The sequence below is a fragment of the Gopherus flavomarginatus genome, chromosome 1, assembly GCF_025201925.1.
Source record: "Gopherus flavomarginatus isolate rGopFla2 chromosome 1, rGopFla2.mat.asm, whole genome shotgun sequence".
NCBI classification, from domain to species: Eukaryota; Metazoa; Chordata; order Testudines; family Testudinidae; genus Gopherus; species Gopherus flavomarginatus.
In genome coordinates, this window is record NC_066617.1 from 299,117,539 (window position 1) to 299,139,207 (window position 21,669).

Consider the following 21,669-nt stretch of genomic DNA (forward strand, 5'->3'; position numbering starts at 1 on the left):
AGCAAAGTTAACGAGGGAGCCATGGCCATCAATCCAGCATCACGAGGACGTGAAGTAAGTAATTTTAATTTAATCTAAGATACGTCCACTTCAGCTACGCTTGAGTATCTTAGATCAATTCCTCCCCTCCCCCAGTGTAGACTAGGCCTAACAGATTTATTTGAGCATAAGCTTTTGTGGGTAAAAACACATCTGAAGAAGTGGTTTTTTACCCATAAAAACTTATGCCCAAATAAATCTGTTAGTCTTTAAGGTGCCACTAGACTCCTTGTTGTTTTTAGGGAAAGACAGGCACTCTTCTGTCTAACTCGCTTGCAGGGCCTGATCTGATAAATGTCCTCAGAGCCCACCTACCAGATCAGGCCTTATATGCAAACTTGCACAAAACTTCCCAGCAGGGTGAGGAGGAGACCTCACTAATAGCTTTTATTCCTGTGATTAGGGAACTTACTTGGTATGTGACTTAACTTAGATTTAGAATCTCCTGTGCCTAGTGGCACATGAGACAACAACCCATTTTTCCCACTGCCGTCCGTCCAGTGCAAGGTGCTTGACTCCTCCTTAAGTTGTCTCCATGATGGCAGCATCATTTACAATTGTTCTGTGATAAGTCATTTTTTGTCCTCCATACCTCCTCTTCCCTCCAGCTGGAATCTAATCTAAAACCTATCATGTGCTTCTGCCAAGGGGCAGCTTGATGACACAGCATGTGAGGTATCAGGGGAAAAGTTATGATCTCTTGAAAGTAATTTCTCTATCCATATATGTGTATCATTAATGCATATAGAGTTATGAGAATTGCACTGTATGGTTGTCACTAAAACATGCTGTGAGTCGGGAAATCAGCCAGATATTAGCTCCCCAGAGGCAACAGCAAGAAAAGTAACCAACACCTGGGCCGGGTGTCAAACAACCCATTAACAGCCATTGTCTGGCAAGAGCTACAATTCAATGACTCACCTGCATTAGACCACACCAGGGGTATTTCTCATCATTGCCTTGAGACATAGGGCTTGTCTACACTGGCACTTTACAGTGCTGAAACTTTCTCACTCAGGGGTGTGAAAAACACCCCCTGAACACTGCAAGTTTCAGTGCTTTAACGTGCCAATACAGACAGTGCACCAGCACTGGCAGCCATGCTCCCAGTGCTGGTAGCTATGCCCCAATGGAGGTGTTTGTGCTGGCACAAACTACACAAGCCACGGTAAAGCGTTGCCACCGCAGCACTTTAACATTGCCAGTGTATACAAGCCCTCAGAAATGCCCCCCAGACATGCCTGGACTTGTGTTCCCCAAGTACGGATAGACGACTGTTCGCTCAGGATGGACTTCATCTCAGCACGGAGGGAAATAGAATTCTAGGATGGAGGCTCGCCGACCTCATCAAGAGGGCTTTAAACTAGGAAGTTGGGGGAGATGGTTGGGAGATGTTCGGGAGATCTCCACTCCAGAATATAACCTGGAGAGGGAAGTAAACAAAGTGAGCGGGGATACCCTTGCGACCCCAAGATTTGATCCAAGGAGGAATAGTGGAGTAGAAACCAGAGTAACAGGTGATGCTGGTGGTAGAAAGTTTGTGCACGACGGGGGAAAGAATGTCACTGACGCCAAACGCCGAAAATTAAAAGGTCTGTACACTAATGCGAGGAGCCTAGGTAACAAGATGGAGGAACTGGAGTTACTAGTGCAGGAAGAGAAGCCGGATATTATAGGGATTACCGAAACCTGGTGGAATAGTACTCATGACTGGAGCACGGGTATTGAAGGCTATGTGCTGTTTAGAAAAGACAGGAAGAAAGGCAAAGGTGGTGGAGTAGCCTTGTACATCAATGACGAAATTAAATGTAGCGAAATAAGAAGCGATGGAATGAATAAGACAGAGTCTGTCTGGGCAAAAATCACACTGGGTAAAAAAGCAACTAGAGCTTCCCCTGAGATAGTGCTTGGGGTGTGCTACAGACCGCCGGGTTCGGATTGGGATATGGATAGAGACCTCTTTAATGTCTTTAATGAAGTAAACACAAAGGGGAAATGTGTGATTATGGGGGACTTCAACTTCCCGGATATAGACTGGAGGACGAGTTCTTGCAAGAATAATAGGGGTCAGATTTTTCTGGATGTGATAGCGGATGGATTTCTTCATCAAGTAGTTGAAGCACCTACAAGAGGGGATGCCATTTTAGATTTGGTGTTGGTGAGCAGTGAGGACCTCGTAGAAGAAATGGTGGTAGGGGACAACCTTGGTTCGAGTGATCATGAGCTGATTCAGTTCAAACTAGATGGAAGGATAAACAAATGTAGATCTGGGATTAGGGTTTTTGACTTCTCGAGGGCTAATTTCAAAGAGTTAAGGAAATTAGTTAGGGAAGTGGATTGGATGGAGGAATTAGTGGATTTAAATGTGGAGGAGGCCTGGAATTACTTTAAGTCGCAGCTGCGGAGACTGTCGGAAGCCTGCATCCCGAGAAAGGGGAAAAAAACCATGGGCAGGAGTTGTAGGCCAAACTGGATGAGCAAACAACTCAGAGAGGGGATTAGACAAAAGCAGAAAGCTTACAGGGAATGGAAGGAAGGCAGGATCAGTAAGGAAAGCCACATTGAACTGGAACTTTCAAAGGGAATCAAAACCAATAGTAAAAGGTTCTACAGCCACATAAATAAGAAGAAAACAAAGAAAGAAGAAGTGGGGCCGCTATACACTGAGGATGGAATGGAGGTTAAGGATAACCTAGGCATGGCCCAACATCTAAACAAGTACTTTGCCTCAGTTTTTAATAAGACTAGTGAGGAACCTTGCGATGATGGAGGGATGATAAACGGGAATGTGGATATGGGAGTGGATATTACCGCAACTGAGGTAGAGGCCGTACTTGAACAGCTCGATGGGACGAAGTCGGAGGGCCCGGACAATCTCCATCCGAGGATATTAAAGGAACTGGCGCGTGAAATTGCGAGCCCGTTAGCGAGAATTTTTAAGCAATCGATAAACTCGGGGGTTGTGCCGTATGACTGGAGGATTGCTAATGTAGTTCCTATTTTTAAGAAAGGGAATAAGAGTGATCCGGGTAATTATAGGCCTGTTAGCTTGACGTCTGTAGTATGTAAGGTCTTGGAAAAAATTTTAAGGGAGAAAGTAGTTAAGGACATAGAGGTCAATGGTAATTGTGACGAATTGCAATATGGATTTACTAAAGGTAGATCGTGCCAAACCAATCTGATCTCCTTCTTTGAGAAGATGACGGATTACTTAGATAAAGGAAATGCGGTAGATATAATTTACCTAGATTTCAGTAAGGCGTTCGACACGGTTCCGCACAGGGAGCTGTTAGTTAAATTGGAAGAGATGGGAGTGAATATGAAAGTTGTAAGGTGGATAAGGAACTGGTTAAAGGGGAGACTCCAGAGGGTCATATTGAAAGGTGAACTGTCGGGCTGGAAGGAGGTCACCAGTGGAGTCCCTCAAGGATCGGTTTTGGGACCGATCTTATTTAACCTTTTTATTACTGACCTTGGCACAAAGAGCGGGAATGTGCTAATAAAGTTTGCGGATGACACGAAGCTGGGGAGTATTGCTAACACGGAGAAGGACAGGGATACTACGCAGGAAGATCTGAACCATCTTGTAAACTGGAGTAATAGAAATAGGATGAAATACAACAGTGAAAAGTGCAAGGTCATGCATTTAGGAATTAATAATAAGAATTTTGGATATACGTTGGGGGCGCATCAGTTGGAAGCGACGGAGGAGGAGAAGGACCTTGGGGTACTGGTTGATAGCAGGATGACTATGAGTCGCCAATGTGATACGGCTGTTAAAAAAGCAAATGCGATTTTGGGATGCATCAGGCGGGGTATTTCCTGCAAGGATAAGGAGGTGTTAGTACCGTTATATAAGGCGTTGGTGAGACCCCATCTGGAATACTGTGTGCAGTTCTGGTGTCCCATGTTCAAGAAGGATGAATTCAAACTGGAACAGGTTCAGAGACGGGCTACAAGGATGATCCGAGGAATGGAAAAACTGCCTTATGAAAGGAGATTCAAAGAGCTTGGCTTGTTTAGCCTGGCCAAAAGAAGGCTGAGGGGGGATATGCTCGCTCTATATAAATATATCAAGGGGGTTAACGTTAGGGAGGGAGAGGAATTATTTAAGTTTAGTACTAATGTAGACACGAGGACGAATGGGTATAAACTGGATATTAGGAAGTTTAGACTTGAAATTAGATGAAGGTTTCTGACCATTAGGGGAGTGAAGTTCTGGAATAGCCTTCCGAGGGAAGTAGTGGGGGCAAAAGACTTTCCTGGCTTTAAGACAAACCTTGATAAGTATATGGAGGGGATGTTATGATAGGATCGTTAATTTGGGCAATTGATCTTGAATTACCAGACAGGTCTGCTCAATGGTCTGCGGGGAGATGTTGGATGCGATGGGTACTGAGTTGCTGCGGAGAATTCCTTCTTGGGTGCTAGCTGGTGACTCTTGCCCACATGCTCAGGGTTTAGCTGATCGCCATATTTGGGGTCGGGAAGGAATTTTCCTCCAGGGCGGATTGGCAGGTGCCCTGGAGGTTTTTCGCCTTCCCCTGCAGCGCGGGGCACGGGTCGCTTGCTGGTGGTTTCTCTGCAGCTTGAGGTCTTCAAACCATTTTTGAGGATTTCAATAACTTGGTCCTGGGATAGGGGTTGTTATAAAATGGGATGGGTGGGGTTCTGTGGCCTGCCTTGTGCAGGAGGTCAGACTAGATGATCAGATTGGTCCCTTCTGACCTATGAGTCTATGAGTCTATGAATCTATGAGACTGAGGGTATAAACCAGAACACAGGGGCCCCATGCTTGGCCTTTCTCCTGTCCCCACCTATGATGCAAGCAACAAGGACACTGAAGACTTGAGACTCCAACAGAGGAGACTGGCCCAGAATTAAGTGACAAATCTGTATATTAAGGACTGCAATATCCAGTGAGGTGAGAAAAACTGCTTAGTCTAATTGTTGCCCAGTCTAATAGAGTTTAGAGTTTAGACTGCATGATTATATTTTATTTCTTTTGGTAACTAACTCTGACTTTTTGCCTAACACTTATAGTCACTTAAAATCTATCCTTTGTAGTCAATAAATCTGTTTTAACTGTTTATCTTTACCAGTGAGCTTGCCTGAAGTGTTTGGTAATCTGCTCAGGTTTGCAAAGGCTAGTGCATGGATCGGCAACCTTTGGCACGTGGCCCACTAGGATAAGCACCCTGGCAGGCTGGGCCGGTTTGTTTACCTGCCACTTCCGCAGGTTCAGCCACCAGGATGCTTATTCTGGTGGGCCATGTGCCAAAAGTTGCTAATCCATGGGTTAGTGTATATCTACTTTCCACTGATGAAGTGGTGAATCAATTAACATATTTGCACTGCTTGTCTTGAGCAGTAAAAGACAGCATATTCCTGAGGTATAGTGCTAGGAGCTGGCAGGATTTGGCTCTTGTGCCTTTCTCTGTGTAATTTGTGAATGGCTCTGGGAGCATTCACGCAATCTAGCTAGGTGTGGGTTTCCACATGCAGTTGTGCTGAGTGATCACAGTGCCTGATGGGGGATGCTGCTTGTCACTAGCAAGGCATTGTGAGAGACTGCCCAGGCTGGAGAGGCTTAAGGGGGCACAATGGTGCCACAGTTCCATGCACCCAGGGGATCCTGTCACAGATGTATCCTCTTACTCTTCCAGATGTTTTACAAATGAGAAAATGACCCACTGGCTTTGCTGATTCTTCTGTTCACTTCTTTATTTAGCAAGATCAAAGAAATAATAAACTATTTTGTACTTTTCTCTATCAATCACATATCAGCCAGTGTTGACAGATTGTATCCATGATCTGAGAGATTTCAGAGTCCCTTTCTTATACACCTCTGCAGCTTCCTTTGCCTTGTTTTCCTTCCGTTCTCTCTTATTTTTTTCTGGCTGATTTAACTTCCATGTCTTAGTCTGTATATTCTTATTTCAGAATATCTCTCTTACTGCTGTCTCATTCTTGCCGAATTATTTTTCTGTAATTCTTTCTTTTCTTCAAGAAACATCCATGTATTTGGTTGGAGCCACTCTTCCTTATTAGATCTTGTCACACTCGCACTGTGCTCCTGACTGCACCCACTTTTGCTTCTTTGAAAAACTGCCATTGTTCCTATATGTGATAAAACAGTGTCTTTAACTCTTCAAATGTATTACTAAGTGCAGCTTGAAATATGTCTTCACTGCTTTATTTATTAACTTTCTAGTATCATATCTGGACTGGGCAAAACCTCTTCCTTTCTCTCCCCTCTCCTTCCTGTCCCCTCCCCTGCTATTCTGCACAAACATGACTGGCTGTGGGGGGAATAGGGTCCAACACTGTCTTCTGCAGTATCTACTAATGGCAACATAGTCAAGTTGTCTCTGGGTAAATAAATTGTTTCATCTCCATGTCAATTTATGTCTTTCCTTGTGTGGAAAGACATAAAGATTAAATGTGGGAGATCCCCAGTTCATGCAAAGATTAAATGTGGGAGATCCCCAGTTCAAGTCTCCCCTCCATTTGAGGGGAGAAAATATTTGAACAAGGATGTTCTAGCTCTTGGAAGAGTGCTCTAACCACTGGGGTATAGATTATTCTAATGTGGGGAATCTCTCAGTCTTCCGTGTTGAAGCTGTACCATGGTGAATGAATAATTTAAAATGTCATGGGGCGGGTGGCTGGGGGGCAGAGAATGACTTTCTGTAATCTAGTGGTTACAGCACATACCTGGGAAGTTGGAGACCCAGAATCCAGTCCCTCAGCATGATGTCTAAGTTTCATTATGAAACTAACCCAAAACCTTTATGCAAAAACATTGCAGGCTCTTCTATGCTGGAAAGTTTTACTGGCATTAAATGCAGCCTGCATCAGGCTCTAAGTTTCTCCAGTTTCATGGCCAGCACAGAACTAGCCAAAGAACTAGAAAATTTTGATCTCAGATTAACCCCCAATTATTTGTATTAAGTTTTTATTTGATTTAAAGTGATCTGTATTGTAAGAACCACTCTTTAATTACAAAGAATGTATATATTTATAGAAATTGATGAATATGCACTTCAGATAATATTTTCTGATATTTATTACATGCAAGTTTCCTACCAGCATAGAAATCTGCTTGATTACAGTAGGATATTTATTTAAAATTCAAAAACAGATTCTGAGCAAATAAACATTAAAATATTAATTTATTAATAATTGGCTCATTTTCCTTATACTGAATCTATCCCTTTGTGTCTTGATGTTACATACATTGGCGTTTAGTGTGATAGGAGATAAAAACTGAAACTGAGACACTGTATACTTCACTGTGTGAAATACAAAGAAGTCCAAGAAAGATACCTACTTAAATTATCAGAAATAAGTACAATACTTCTCAATAAAAAATTGTGGAAAAACTGCATAACTTTGGAAGAAAAGGAAGGGACCTCAGAATAGCTTCATAATGCATGTTGTTCTGCCACTGAACCTACAGTAATGGGAAATCACATTAAGGCTATCTACTCTATTACTACTGTGAAATCTGTCCCACACGGAATTTCTGTAGATTAACTTTGGCAACATTTGAGTACCGACGCTATTATTGAATTAAATTGAGTAGCCTGAGTATCAGAATATAGAGATTAAAACTGGATGAATATTGTAAAAAAAAAAAAAGTAATTGCATTTGAACAAGAACATTTTGTTTGTGGCAGCGTTCAGAGAAAAAGTCACAGGGACTTGTGCAAATAAGTATTCTCAGATTGGGAGTGTTTGGTGGTCATCTTGAAAATACTTGGGACTCATCAATCAGGCAACAAATGCAATACCATGTAATGGAAGTGGGCAATTACACACTGCAAAGACATAATTAAGACTAATGAATGCTACATGCAATAGTCACCGTGAATTGTTTGTGAACAACCCGCAGACTAACGTATGAACATACAGCATTCATTGAATAATTTTGAATATTGGACAAATTAATTAAAATCAGTCTATTTTCAGATAATACCTAGCAGAAAAATGCCTTAGACAAATTTGTGCCATCCACAAAACTCACTGTAAGCTCCAAGCACGTAAAATCCTTACCAGATCAATACTATTCTTCCACTTAAGTGGAACCAATATTCTCAGAGGACCAAAGTGTATTGTGGCAAACAGCAACATTCATTTGCAGACAGTATAGCCATGGTGGTATTTGTATAGTCTCTCAGTTGAAAGGAGGATGGTGGGTAGTAGGATGCAGAGGTACTCTGGAGGTAGAGGTATTCTCTCCTAACTGTAAGCAAAGCCATTTTGTGGAGGTAGGGAGAATGCTGTAAGCAACAGCAGAAACCAGTGTTCAAAGGAACACTACTTGTTCTTGGTCCTGCTCCCAACCAGAAGTGACATCCTCAGAGAGAGAGAGAGAGGAAGGGTGATACAATGGACAGCAAGATCAGTCACAAATGTGTATGGGAGCCCTGATGTCAGAGGTTATGTGTGCAGTAGCAGGTTCAACCAGAGAGGCAAAGAGTGAAATCATGGCTCCACTGAAATCAATGTTCAATTCCCATTAAAGAGAGTGGAGCCAGGGTTTCATCCCACAGTTGTATGCTGTTACCATCTCCTGAGAATGATATTAACAGAAAATGGAAGGGTGACAGCAGCCATAAGGTTGTATTTATTGTTTGTCCACTAGCGATTGTCTCCTTTTCCGTAAGTTTGTGCCCCATTTGTGGCCCTTGTGCCATTTAAGTGTCCCATTGTATGACAAATTATTCATGGCGGCAAATGGCATATGTCACAAAATGTTTATATATGTCACAAAATGTTTCATCATATATTGGTATAAAGCCAGTCTCTATGGGGAACTCCTATTAGCATGAATTGGAATCTTGCACAAACAACCACAGCAAAGCAGCCAAGCAATTATTACTGTTGCAAGTAGAATAAAAAGGGCTGTGTAGTGGCTGAATCAATACGAATCCTGTTTTCCTAATTGTAATTCTGTCAGGATTCATGAGATTTCTTTCACATGCACCTCAACTTCATTTGTAATAGTCTAAATTTTTGAAGCTATCTGGAGTATTACTAATGGTATGAGGTGGATACATAACGGTAGTAACCAATATGCTATTCTTCTGTCAGGATCATGACAACTAAATTCATCCAGATTTAAAAAAGATATATCACTCACAGATATTTAGATTTTTCAGTGGATCTGAATTTTTCACTTGAGGGCTTGATCCAATTCCTACTGAACTCAGTGGGATGTAGAGATTTGTATCCTGGCCTGAGAACTATGTTCGGTACTTTTTGTAATCTGCAGAATATCTTTGTTCTAGCAGTTTTAAGGTTGTCTTGCAAGCCAAGTCAATTCTGTTATGATCCTAATAGGCAGGTGAATGAGGGAAAAGGAGAAGGACAAGTTTTTATTCAGCTCATCAATAATAATAATGAAAAAAAAAAGATTTGTAGTGAGAAATGCTGTTTACTTGTTAGGTATGCATGAAGCATTGGCATTGTGGGCAAATTTGCATAATATGTATTCTACTGATTGCAAAAATGCATATTGCTCCATTTTTGCATCTAAAAGTTGCTTTGTTGTAAGGATATATACAAAAAGTATTGAATATATTGGTGGGACACAATACAGTTGTTTGAAGTGTATCACCTATCATTTCCCCCATCTAATTGAATAGACTTTCTGAAACAATGCTTCCCAAACTGCAAGCCATGGAAGCATTCATGGGGGCACCACAAGTATTTGGAAAAAACATATTAATCAGCCCACTTTTTTTTTCCTAATAAAGAGACTATTAAACTAGCTTTAAAAATCATCTGCATCTTGTCTATGGTCTGAGTCTGCACCTTTGGCTGCTGCTGGAATTAAGAGCCTCTCTGTTCCCTCCACTCCTGCAAGGGGCCTTGAATGGAAAAACTTGCTGCTGATGGAAGCTGTGATGTCCTATCCCTTTAAATGGCCCTTGCTTTGAATTTAGCACTCTTCTTTGATAAGTAATTTAGCTACAGAGATACACATAATGCAAATGACTGCCATTACATAGGAATAGATAAGTGAGGACAATTCAAGTAACATTCCCTTAGTTTTCATGAAGTTCTAATACCTTCTTTAACTCTTCATTAACACACCTTTGATCTGGGGTTATTTAATTATAGGATATTCACAATACAGAAGTAATGTAATAGCAAACTACAGGATATAGACAGACAAAACCAATACAATCAACATCTCTTTTATCTTTCTTAGCATATGAGTGAATAAGTTTGAATGCACACTAAATTTAACACATTTTTGATACACACATTAAAGATAGCACACCAGACAACCATGTTTCTATCAGCTCCCTCTGTGTCTCTGTCTATCTCCTTCTCTGCTGGGTCCAGAAATATAACAGAAGCATTCAGCAGGAAGTCTTTCACCTGAAAGACCGCTGCTGGAGCAGAGGATACAGATAGTCTCTCGGTGCTGGCAGCAGCAGCAGCAGATAGGGGAAGCAGCAGCAGCAGCAGCAGATAGCAGTCAGGGAGAGACAGTTGTGTCTTTTTTTTTTCATATAATGGAAATAGTTTTACCAAGAGCTAAGCCTAAATGTAACAAACATGAAGATGAAGATGATGATAGTAAACTTAAACAGAAAAGGAGACAATGTGATAATAGTTACTTTCATGTCTCAATATTATTGCGGAAAGTCCACAGCCACAATGCTTCATTTGCTTTCTAGTGTTAGTAAAAGAAAGTATGAGACCAGGAAAATTACAGAGATATTTAGAAACCAGACACTGAGAACTTATAAACAAGAGCCATATTTTTTTTCTTCAGAAGCAAGAAGAATTAAAGTACTCCCACCCCCCAATGTCATGGGTAATGAAGCAACTGTTCCTCAAAAAGCCTTAGAGGCATTTGATGTTGTGGCTTTACACACACCATTGGTGCGACCCTTCTACTTTCATCAGGAATAGATATGTGTAGAATTATGACTTTGGAACAAGCAGCCATGGCACTGAAAACCACTCTGATGTCAAATAATACCAACCATCAACAAGGTGATGACCTTGCAGAAAACATCCAGAACTAGTTGATAGAATAAATTAAGATGAGCCAATATTTTGTATTGCAGCTTGATGAATCCATAGACATCCCTAATATGAAATTTGTAAGAGCGGGCACAATAGTTGAAGAAATTTTATTTAACAGACCCATTCCTCTCACTAAAAGCTTGGGTTGTGTCCAAAGACACCAAAAAATTCATGTTTTCAAACAATATTTTTAAAAACCTGAATTAGATTGGATTATATAATTAAATAAACTGTGTGTAGTTTATTGAGAATTGTCTGAACTTTAATGTCTCTCCTAAATATAGTATTCTGAACTTTTACATCTAGTGTTCTGATTCAGTAAGGAGAATGATATTTGGTTGTGCAGAACCACCAAGTTTTAAAATATGTTTAAGGAAGCCTCAGTACTAAAAAGTTTGGGAACCACAAGCATATAGGACAATTTAACAGGAAGACACATTAGGAACAAAACAAGGCTGGGACACTCTTCATGTCTATCAAAGAATCCTTCTTTTCCTTTTTCTACTATGGGGAAAAATCTAAGAGAGTTACAGAGTTTATACATTTTCTACATCAAGGGTGGGAAGGTGTCACCACATCTAATGATCCCAGAACAGCCATTCATAAATTCTCTTCTTCTAACCAGTGCTCATTTTGTCATTGACTGCCAGCTCTCTCTTCTGCACTTTCTGATCCTTCTGAGGGGTGATCACACAGCATTCAGTGACCTTTTTTTTTTCTGAAGCAATATTAGGTTTCCCCAAATTTCACTTCAGTTCTTGGGGCAAGAGGCTGACAGAACATACCCACTTAGTATAACTCATCTGTTGCTCTATCACTGACATCTACATGGTTATGGGACATCCTTGTCTTTGCTCTCTCTCTCTATACAGGTCACCAAAGATGTTTCTGTGATCTTGCCATAGAGTGTGTGGGGCCGAAGGGGCATACTGTATCATGTCTTTATTCCTTGGACACCACTTCCTTTGTGTTATACCTGGGCAGTGAATGCCCATAAGAGAACAAAGTTATCTGTCTTAGAAGTATCAGGAAAAAACAGATTATACTAAGCATATCCATATGCTCCCACTTCCTGTCACTATATGGATCTTCTTTTTGCTTAAATTACTCTGTTATCTGCATTGAATACTGCCATAACAACACCCAAAATATGTGGCAATACATTAGTCTCTAGTGATTTTTGTCCAAGACTGTATTTTCAGGATAAAATGGAACAAGGTAATTTCATTTGTTGATAAAATAGGGGAGTAGTATGAGGCAAAAATGCAACAACCACTTTGGAGAAAATTTTCCAAGACTTAGGCACCTAACTCTTATTAAAAGTCAATGAGGGCTGGGACCTAACATCTGTTTTGTACCTTTGAAATTCTTCCCCATCATTTCGAGTTGTATAAGTGGTAAGCAATCTATAAAAATGTTAGTGTTATTATCCTAATGAAATATAGATATAATTGTCTCAGTGATTCCATTCATGTTGGTACTCTTGACTAATGTCTCCTTGATCCTTCGTATCCTTTATTGCTGGTGCTATTACAAAATCTTAGGATATATTACAATGCAACCCCCTGTGGGGGCATGATTTCCATTGCTTTAAACCTTGTGCAGTGCTTTACTCTTGAGCAAAGTAAGTGCAAAACACTAGCAAATCAGGGTGATAGTTTTGCATCCAATTTACACTCATTTTGCATAGCTATAAATGATTGACAATGATTCTCCGCATTAGATAGTGGAGAATGAAGATCTGGAACTTTAGCATGCAATATTAAATATAATGGCCGAAAAGGTATTAAAAACATTTGCCTCATGTTATTGCACAATCCTATTTGTAGTCTTGACTGAGGCTTCAATCAAAAAGACCTATGTCAAATGAGTTTCTGCTAGTAGTCCAAGAGACTCACAAAGGAAAGTGCGTGTGAATGGCTTTTCATTGCATTGCATGAAATTACAATATTTGTGGCAGAATAAAATATCTGGAAACATGAGTAATTTACTACTGTAGCTGAGAAAGCCCTTTAGTTCCTAATAGACAAGATAAATTGTTCAAGAACATTTCATATGTATGAACCTTGTATATTTGCTGAGGAAATGCCATCCATGGAAGCCAAAGCTGTTTGGGGACAACTTTAACTTGCATACCAACCGGCAAACCCTGAACTCCTTAATCAACTTTTTCTCAGTCTTTATTCATGTTAAACACAAATTGAAAATATTATGAATTGGATAATTGCCCTCATTTTGGCCAGCTCCCTCTTTTTCTACTTCTTCTGCAAAGTTTCAGATGGGTACCTCTTGCATGGTACCTTAATAAGTTTCCCTACATGTGTAACAAACTCAGAAAAGAGGGAACAGCAATACTTAAATAACATACTTAAAATACTAGAGTGACATATCATTTTCCTTAAAAATGCACAATAATTCAAGCTGCTCAGTATAATTATCTTTAATCCCCGTGGCATGACCTTGAGGAAACATATAAATTATAAGGAGCAATGAACAATTGGTGATAAATTGATCCCTATGGTACCTTTTAAAATGACTAAAATTAAATGAGTTTTCCAGCTGAGAAGACATTAAGGCCCAGACACTTGACTATGGCTGAGGAATGCACAGAACTGCTCAGGAATGGGGACTGCAAAGGTAGGCTTTTACTGATTTGTTACAGGGTCAGCATCTTGACGTTATGCCAGCTGCTGATGAATGATCTGTTGGGATTGATATGGCTGTTGGGAATAAGGGTGGAGGGAGGGCATCAAACTGTTTCTCCCAGCCACAATCCGTACAATAGCTTCAGGAAGAAAAGGTGCCATTGGCGTCTCTATACCAGCTGTCCACCCATGGGAAATTTCCCTATGCTGATATGATGTTCCTGTGGCGCCAATGGCAACTTTAATGCCAGAGTCAGCCAGCAGTATGTTGAAAAATGGCCTCCATGCTTTGGAGGTTGTGGGGCTAACACTTTAAAAAATGTCATGAGTCTGATTCCCAGCTGCCTTGCATTTTGTGTGGTTATTTAGACCAGTGAAAAATGATTGCAACATAGGTGTAAAATGTTGCCACTGGTTTAAGTGAAAGGACAATTTTGATATAGCACAATTTTACACCCTGCCTGTACTCTCTTTTCACAGGTGAAAGTGACTATGCCGGTCACAAGGTAGTGGAGAATCAGACCCTTCTTTTTTTAAAGACTGCCTAATTGCCAGGATTTACAAACAAAAGATGTTTTAAGAAAGTCTCAGTGTTTAATAGCTTCAAATGCGACAACTATCTGATAAAAACTAAAGGAGATAGCTCACTCAAATTTTCTTTTTAAAAGTAGGTTACATGCATTTATTTTCCCTTAAAATTACGAGGATTTTTTCTCTCAAGAAACAGATTGAACTCTAAAGGAACTGAAAACCAATGAGGAAATGCAGTGCTCTGTATGTAAATAACCCTGTCTAACATTACTATTAATATCAGCCAGTGTACTTGTAAAGTAGTAGATCTTGTTTCCGGCAATGAGAATTTTTTTGAGAAGATTGCTAAATAACACCTATCCTACCTCAATGGTTTTATATGTCATAAAGAATCTTTCTAAGTGCTCCTAGTAATCTGGGAGACGTGGGGGTAGGGATAGAAAGTAGTAGCTCTGCATCTAGTATCCATTTTCTGTGCAACCTGGAGAGACGTACTTATTTGTGGTATTGTGTGCACTGTTCCTGGAATCATAAAACAGGTACAATGATGAGTAATTTTTAACCAGCAGAATAAAATTATTCAATAAATCTAATTTCATGCTAATCTAGATGCAAAATACACTAACATCAGATACGAGGTATGTTACAATAGTGCTCTTTGACTTGGAAAAAGTCAGGATTTTAAAACAAACACTCCGAGTCTTTCTGGATGTAGTTTTGTGAATTTATTTCCTCACTTTTTTCACACTGGAAATGAAACAGAATTGAAAGAATATGAATTCATTTTGAAGGCGAAAAAAGCAATTGAGAAGGCAAACTGAGATGTTCATAAAATTGCCACAGTGCGCAAAGCTACAATATGCAAAGTGCCATTTTTCCTTTTATTTCTGTACTGTTTATTGTCTTAACAATAATGAATGTCTGTCTCCCTTCCTCTATGTTTTTGCAAAGAAATGTTGTGGCATCTATTAATATTAAAGACCAGGATATGAATGAACTCTAAAAAAATGAAGAAATTCATGTTTAAGCAGCCATTGAAATGGAGTTTTCATGATGTAAAATCTTGGTGTTTTGTGTAATGTAGTGTGACAAAGTTCCTCCTCTACCTTGGTGGGTCCTGTGCTTATTGGCAGATTTGCTCACCTCAGTGACCTCCCCCACAGTCTGGATCAACTCCTCCTGTGTCTGATCAGGAGTTGGGAGGTTTGGGGGGAACCCAGGCCCGCCCTCTATTCTGGGTTCCAGCCCAGGGCCCTATGGATTTGTCTATAGTGCCTCTTGTAACAGCTGTGTGACAGCTACACCTCCCTGGGCTACTTCCCCAAGGCCTCCTCCAAACACCTTCTTTATCCTCACCACAGGACCTTCCTCCTGGTGTCTGATAATGCTGGTACTCCTTAGTTCTCCAGCAGCACACCCTATCAGTCTCAGCTCCTGGTGTCTCTTGCTCCCAGCTCCTCACATGCACTTCCTGCCCTCTGGCTCCTCCCTATCTGACTGGAGAGAGCTCCTTTTAAAACCCAGGTGCCCTGATTAGCCTGCCTTGATTGGCTGCAGGTGTTCTAATCAGCCTGTCTGCCTTAATTGGTTCTAGCAACTTCCTGGCTATTCTAGTGCAGACCCTGCTCTGGTCACTCAGGGAACAGAAAACTACTCACCCAGTGACCAGTATATTTGCCCTCTACCAGACTCTTGCACCTCACTGACCTGGGTCTGTCACAGTAGTCATAGCCGTGTCATTCACAGAATATTAGAAACAAGGTGGGTGAGGGAATATCTTTTATCGACCAATTTCTGTTGGTGAGAGAGAGAAGCTTTTGAGCCACACAGAATTCTCCTTCATATATGGGAAAGGTACCCATACCCAACAGCTAAATGCAAGGTGGAGCAGATTCTTTTAGAATAAGTAGTAAGCCCATATTATAAAAAACAAAGTAGAGTGGTCTGTTAACACTTCTGCAGTCATTGGACAAAAAGAGGGGGTTAGTGGGTTACAGATCATTGTAAAAAGCCATAATTCCAGTGTTTCTGTTCAGTCCTTAATTTTTAGTATCTAGCAGAATTCGAATTTAAACTCCCAAGTGTTGTAGAGATTTCCTTTGGGGATGACGACTGATAGGTCGGCTATAGAACGATCGTTCTGTGAAAATCTTGGGAACATAATTAGCCCCTGCTCAGCCAGCCCCAGTCAAGGGAAATAGATTGGGGCTGGGGAGAAGTCTGGTGCCTGGCCTTTAGAACTGGCTGCACCTGTGGACCTGAGGCTTCAAGGGCTATAAAGACTGGCTGGCAGCCAGAAGACAGGGAGATGGCCAGGGGAAGGTCAGTCTCCAGGCTGAGGGCAGTTTCTGGGTAGGAGAGGATATTGTCAGGCCTGCAAACTCTGTAAATAGTATCACTGGTGATGGGAGAACTTGTGTAAATAAAGCCACAGGTGCTGCAGAAAGAGAAGCCTCTCTGTGCTTTATTGGGGCAGCAGAGGGCCCCAGGTAGAGGGGTTGGCAGAGGACCCTGTTACACTCCCCAATATGCCAACTTCTTTATTTGTGAACTTGAAGAAGAATTTTTGGACAAATGCATCACAAAACCAATGATATACCTGAAATACCTCAATGAAATTTTTATCCCCTGGACTCGCGGCTTAAAATCCTTCATAGATTTTCCCCACAACTTCTACAACCACCATGCATCCATTCAACCACAGAATATGTTCTACAGAGAAATTCCAGGATATACACCTTAACACACTTAAAAACACCTTCACCAAACGAGCACACTCCACCAGAGAAGTAGATTGCATCATAAAACAGACCATGCTTCAAAACAAAATAACTTCCCCTCTGGCCACACACCCCTAGTTGTCACCTATCACCCTACACTGGAACGCATATGAGGTATCATCAAACAACTACAACCCATACTTGATGGGGTCCCATACTGAAAGAAATCTTGCCTGAACCCCTGCTTCTCGCCATCAAAAAAAACCCCAATCATTTCAAGTTCATCATCAGAAGCAAGTTCCCAACTGACTAGGATGACACAAACTCAAAGAGGCATCAGACCCTGGCAGAACAACAGATGCAAAACCTGCAGACATATCTCTCCTGCTGCAATGATCAACACCCCCACCCTCAACAGACCTTTCAATGTCCATGGATACTACACATGCCTATCATGTGTGGTATACCTCATCCTGTGCACTAATGCCCCAAAAATAATTATGTGGGTGAAACGAGATAATTGCTACACTCTTGAATGAATTCACACAGGGCAATGATAAAAGACAAAAACACCCTATCACCTGTGCGCGATCACTTTTCACAAAGCAATCACTCTATATCTGACCTACCAGTCCTCATCCTCAGAGCAGTTTTTTTTGTGCTTCGGCAGTTCGGGCAGTGGCACTCCAAGCTTTTATTTTTTTTTTTTTCTATTTTGGCAGTTCGGGCAGTGGCGCTCTAAGTGTTTTTTTGTTGTTTTTTTGGTTGTTTTTTTTTGCTTGGGGCAGCAAAAATGGTAGAGCCAGCCCTGGTCATAAAGGAGAGGCACCCAGGCACTGAGAAATTAGGGAGGATACAGAAAAAGATGCAACAAATGGTAGGATAAGTTCTAACTAGCATTTTTGTCCTGACCGTTTGCATAAACAGAGAAAGTCATAACTAAGTTACAATTTGGGAATGAAAGATAAAATATAAATATTTGGGCAGGAAGGAAGACACATAGGTGCCAGTGGTTAAAATTTTTGTTATGTAGGAGTGTGAGATAATATGATAGGTTTAGTAAATTTGAAGGAGGGAGCTAGTTTTCCTATATACTGTAAATAAAAAACAATGCTCTTTGGGAACCATTTCCAGACTGCAATTCAACATCTAGCTGCTGGAACCCTGACCCCTCTGCACAGCTGTGACATGCAGAGACGTTGCCAGAAACCCCCAGATGAATGGATACTGACTGGCCATCGGATGAAATTTGTCTGTATATTGGGAGTGGTGAGCTTCAGAGATTTGCTTGGTATATGTATTCTGTGTGTGAGATATTTAAGACATTTTCAACTGGAAAAGATTCTGCAGAACCGTAGAGCATGGAGCCCCGAGGGAAAGGGTGGGTACTTAAATTGACCAGGTTTCTTCCTGAGTCCCATGGGTAAGGATAGGTGCCTTACACCCTGAGCCCTTGGAAGGGAAAGGGTGGGAGTGCCTAAACTGATTGAGTCTTGCTTTGAACCCTTGATAGGGTATAGGTGGGGTGCCCTAAATTTTTGCGGGTAACATCCTAGAATCATGAACATTCTCAGTGCAATCACACTGACATTCATAAATTGACCTCTGTGGTCCACAAGGGCCTGCATAAGAATATAGTAGTACCCTTTGTGGTTTATGTACACACATGCTCCTTGAGAAGGGCAAAGTGTGGGTATATGAGTCCGATCAATGGAGTTTCCAAATGGCACCGGGCCATTCTCTCAAAGCCAGCAATTACTTCATAAAATATCTTTTATGCCTGCCACCTTGGGCACATGCCTCAGAAACCTCCACGACCACTTTAACCACAGTTGACTTTCCGACACCAAATGAGTTGACAACAGAGCTGCAGCATTCACCCCAGGTCTGCATGAAGATGTGATGATGTGGCCCTGCCATTCTGTGAGTGTGGCCTTGCTCCAGAAGCACTGGTCTATGTAGAGGGCATCAGTGACTATACCAAGTGTTCTGAGAATCATCCGCCAGTTTGAGTCTGCCATGTCTATGTCCTCCTCCTCCTCCTGTTCCATCATAAGCTCTGTCGGGTGCCTTTGGTGGGTCAGAAAATGAGGTCAAAATGTCCACCAGTGTCTCATGGAAGCTCTGCCCCTTTTCTGCCTGAAGAGTGAAAGTGTAAGCAAGAGGAGTTCTTCAAAAGGCACCTCCTCCATGTTGCTGACTCTGCTAGCTGGGAGTGCACAGGCCAAAATGACTGCGCAGTAGGATGTGGTGGCAGGCTGTTCAAACGTCCTCTTACATGCAGGGTGGGCAGTCAAAGTTTTTACACAGTGCACCACAGTCAAAGGGCTAGAGCAGCCACATCTCAAGAGGGTGCTAGGGAGTCTGGGATATGGTTGGTTTGACTCAGGACTGCGTGCTGCAGCATGGACACAAGAAACCCAGATTCGAGCCCAGGTTAGAAAAGTCTTAACCTAGGGTTGACAATCAGTGCAGATGCTCAAGTCCTGTGTTCTCAAACCCAGGGTCAACTGATTCACATCTCACTAACCCTGAACTTTCATTGAAGTGTAGATATATCCTTAGTATGCATAAAAAAGAAAAGCAAGCAGAGATGTTTGCAGTTCGGGTTTATCATGGTATTATCATCTTCAAATGGAGTTATTCCCAAGGATAATGTAGAGAGTTCTCCTGCTGATTCTGAGCACCCACTGATAAGCAAGCCATTTGGCAGTTATACTCACTGGCATCCATGTAGTTGAGGTCAACTTTAACTCAGCAAAAGTTCTAATTAAACTTAGGGCTTGGCTGCAAGTGCGAGTTACAGTGCAATAAAGGAGCCCCAGGTGCCCTAGCTCACTGCCCGTCCACACTGGCAAGGCACATAGAGTGCTCTGACTCCGCAGCTACAGTGCTGCTGGTACTCCACCTAGGTGAGAGGAGTAACGTTTGCTGCGCCTTGGCTACAACGCACGGACCTCAGTGTGAACGAGGTGTTGGGTTACTGCACTCTGATCAGCCTCCAGAAATGGCCCATAATCTCCTTAAGCCAAGTGTACACTCCTGTCATTGTTTTGAACTCCTGTAGGAATGAGGAAATGCCTTTTCATAGCTCAGTTTCTGACTGCCGGCACACAAACCATTAGTGCAGAATGCTGTGTGTGAGAGAGAGAGGCGAGGGGGCGGGGGAGAGGGATTTGCTGTTGTCTGAACTTACAAGACAGCATGTTGACATGCTCTCAGCCCCCTCAAACTCCACTCTTTCTCCCCTCACATACACACAACACACTCCCTGTCACACTCCACCCCACTTGAAAAGCACGTTGCAGTCACTTGCATGCTGGGATAGCTGCCCATAATGCACGTTCCCAATGCAGCTGCAGGCACGGCAAATGTGGCCACATCAGTGAGCAAGCGGGTGTCAATGTGGACAGACTGCAGTGCTTTCCCTACTGCGCTCCTCGAAGGCGAGTTTAACTCACAGCGCTCTACATCTGCAAGGGTAGCCATGCCCTTACACTAGAAACCAAATCCCAGATTTAAACCAGTCTCAATGGCCCTGATTCTCCACAGCCTTGATCCTTGTGCTGTCATTTACCGCTGTGCAAAGTGGATGTAAAATGGTGTCAGGTCAAAATGATAGCATTTTACATTCACTTTGTACAGGTGCAAATTAGTTTGCAAGTTGCAGGGTACTGGAGAATCAGACCAAAGTGCCTACGAGTTTCAACAGTAAACCTCAGTTACCTGCTTTCTAACGTGTTATCTGTGCCAATATATCTTAAATATTTGACTCTGCTTTATATGATTCAACCTGATTTTTTTCAGAGTACCAAGTAACCCTTCACTGTCAGTTTTTCTTGCTATATGTTTTAGAAGCAGTAAGGGTTTAGTACCATCCTTGGGAAAACGATTCTTCAAATATTTGACACTGCCTGCCAAGAATACCACCACTCAGGACTGATAGCAATTCTCATGCCATGATGGCAAACGTGTCATCTGCAGACAGAGTAATCCTTTCCTACCCAGAACTGATTCCTTATTCCTCACCCCTTGTAAAAACTCTGGATAATCTAAAGTACATACAAGTTTCCTGTGAATTGCCTATACTTATTTTCTGTTGCCTGTCTTCGTGCTTGCAGGACATTATTCACTGAAGCTCCTACACCTGTTTACTTTTGAAACCATGGCCTAAGCCTGATGAGAGAGCAGGGTGAATGCTAAGTATAGCAGGTTGGGGGTGACTACTATAATTATTACAGGGACTGGTTTGTTCTGATGAGCCTATTACAGCTGTAATTTTCTCCCTTTTAGACTGACATAGTTTAATGATGTTGCTGGAGGAGGATTGTGAGCCTTGCTCGAGGGAACACTGGGTTCTAGGATTCTGGAGCTATAATTCTGTGTTTATTTTGCCCTCTACATTTCTTTTAAACATACTTCCAAAATGCAACGCTTTGCATTATTTTTCTCAAAAAATGAGGTGAGGGAGAGTTCCTCCACATATGCCATGTGACCTCTTTCAGATGAGAATATTCTAACAAGAAAATGAAACAAGACATAAACCATCCCAACAATTAAACAAAAACTATGTTGTGGAAATAAAAACTTCCTTTTGGTCCCCTAGCTCCTGCTCCAATTTTTTTTTTAACTATGTCCTTGATGGTGCCTTCTTCACCCTATTTAAGCATGAACATCATAGT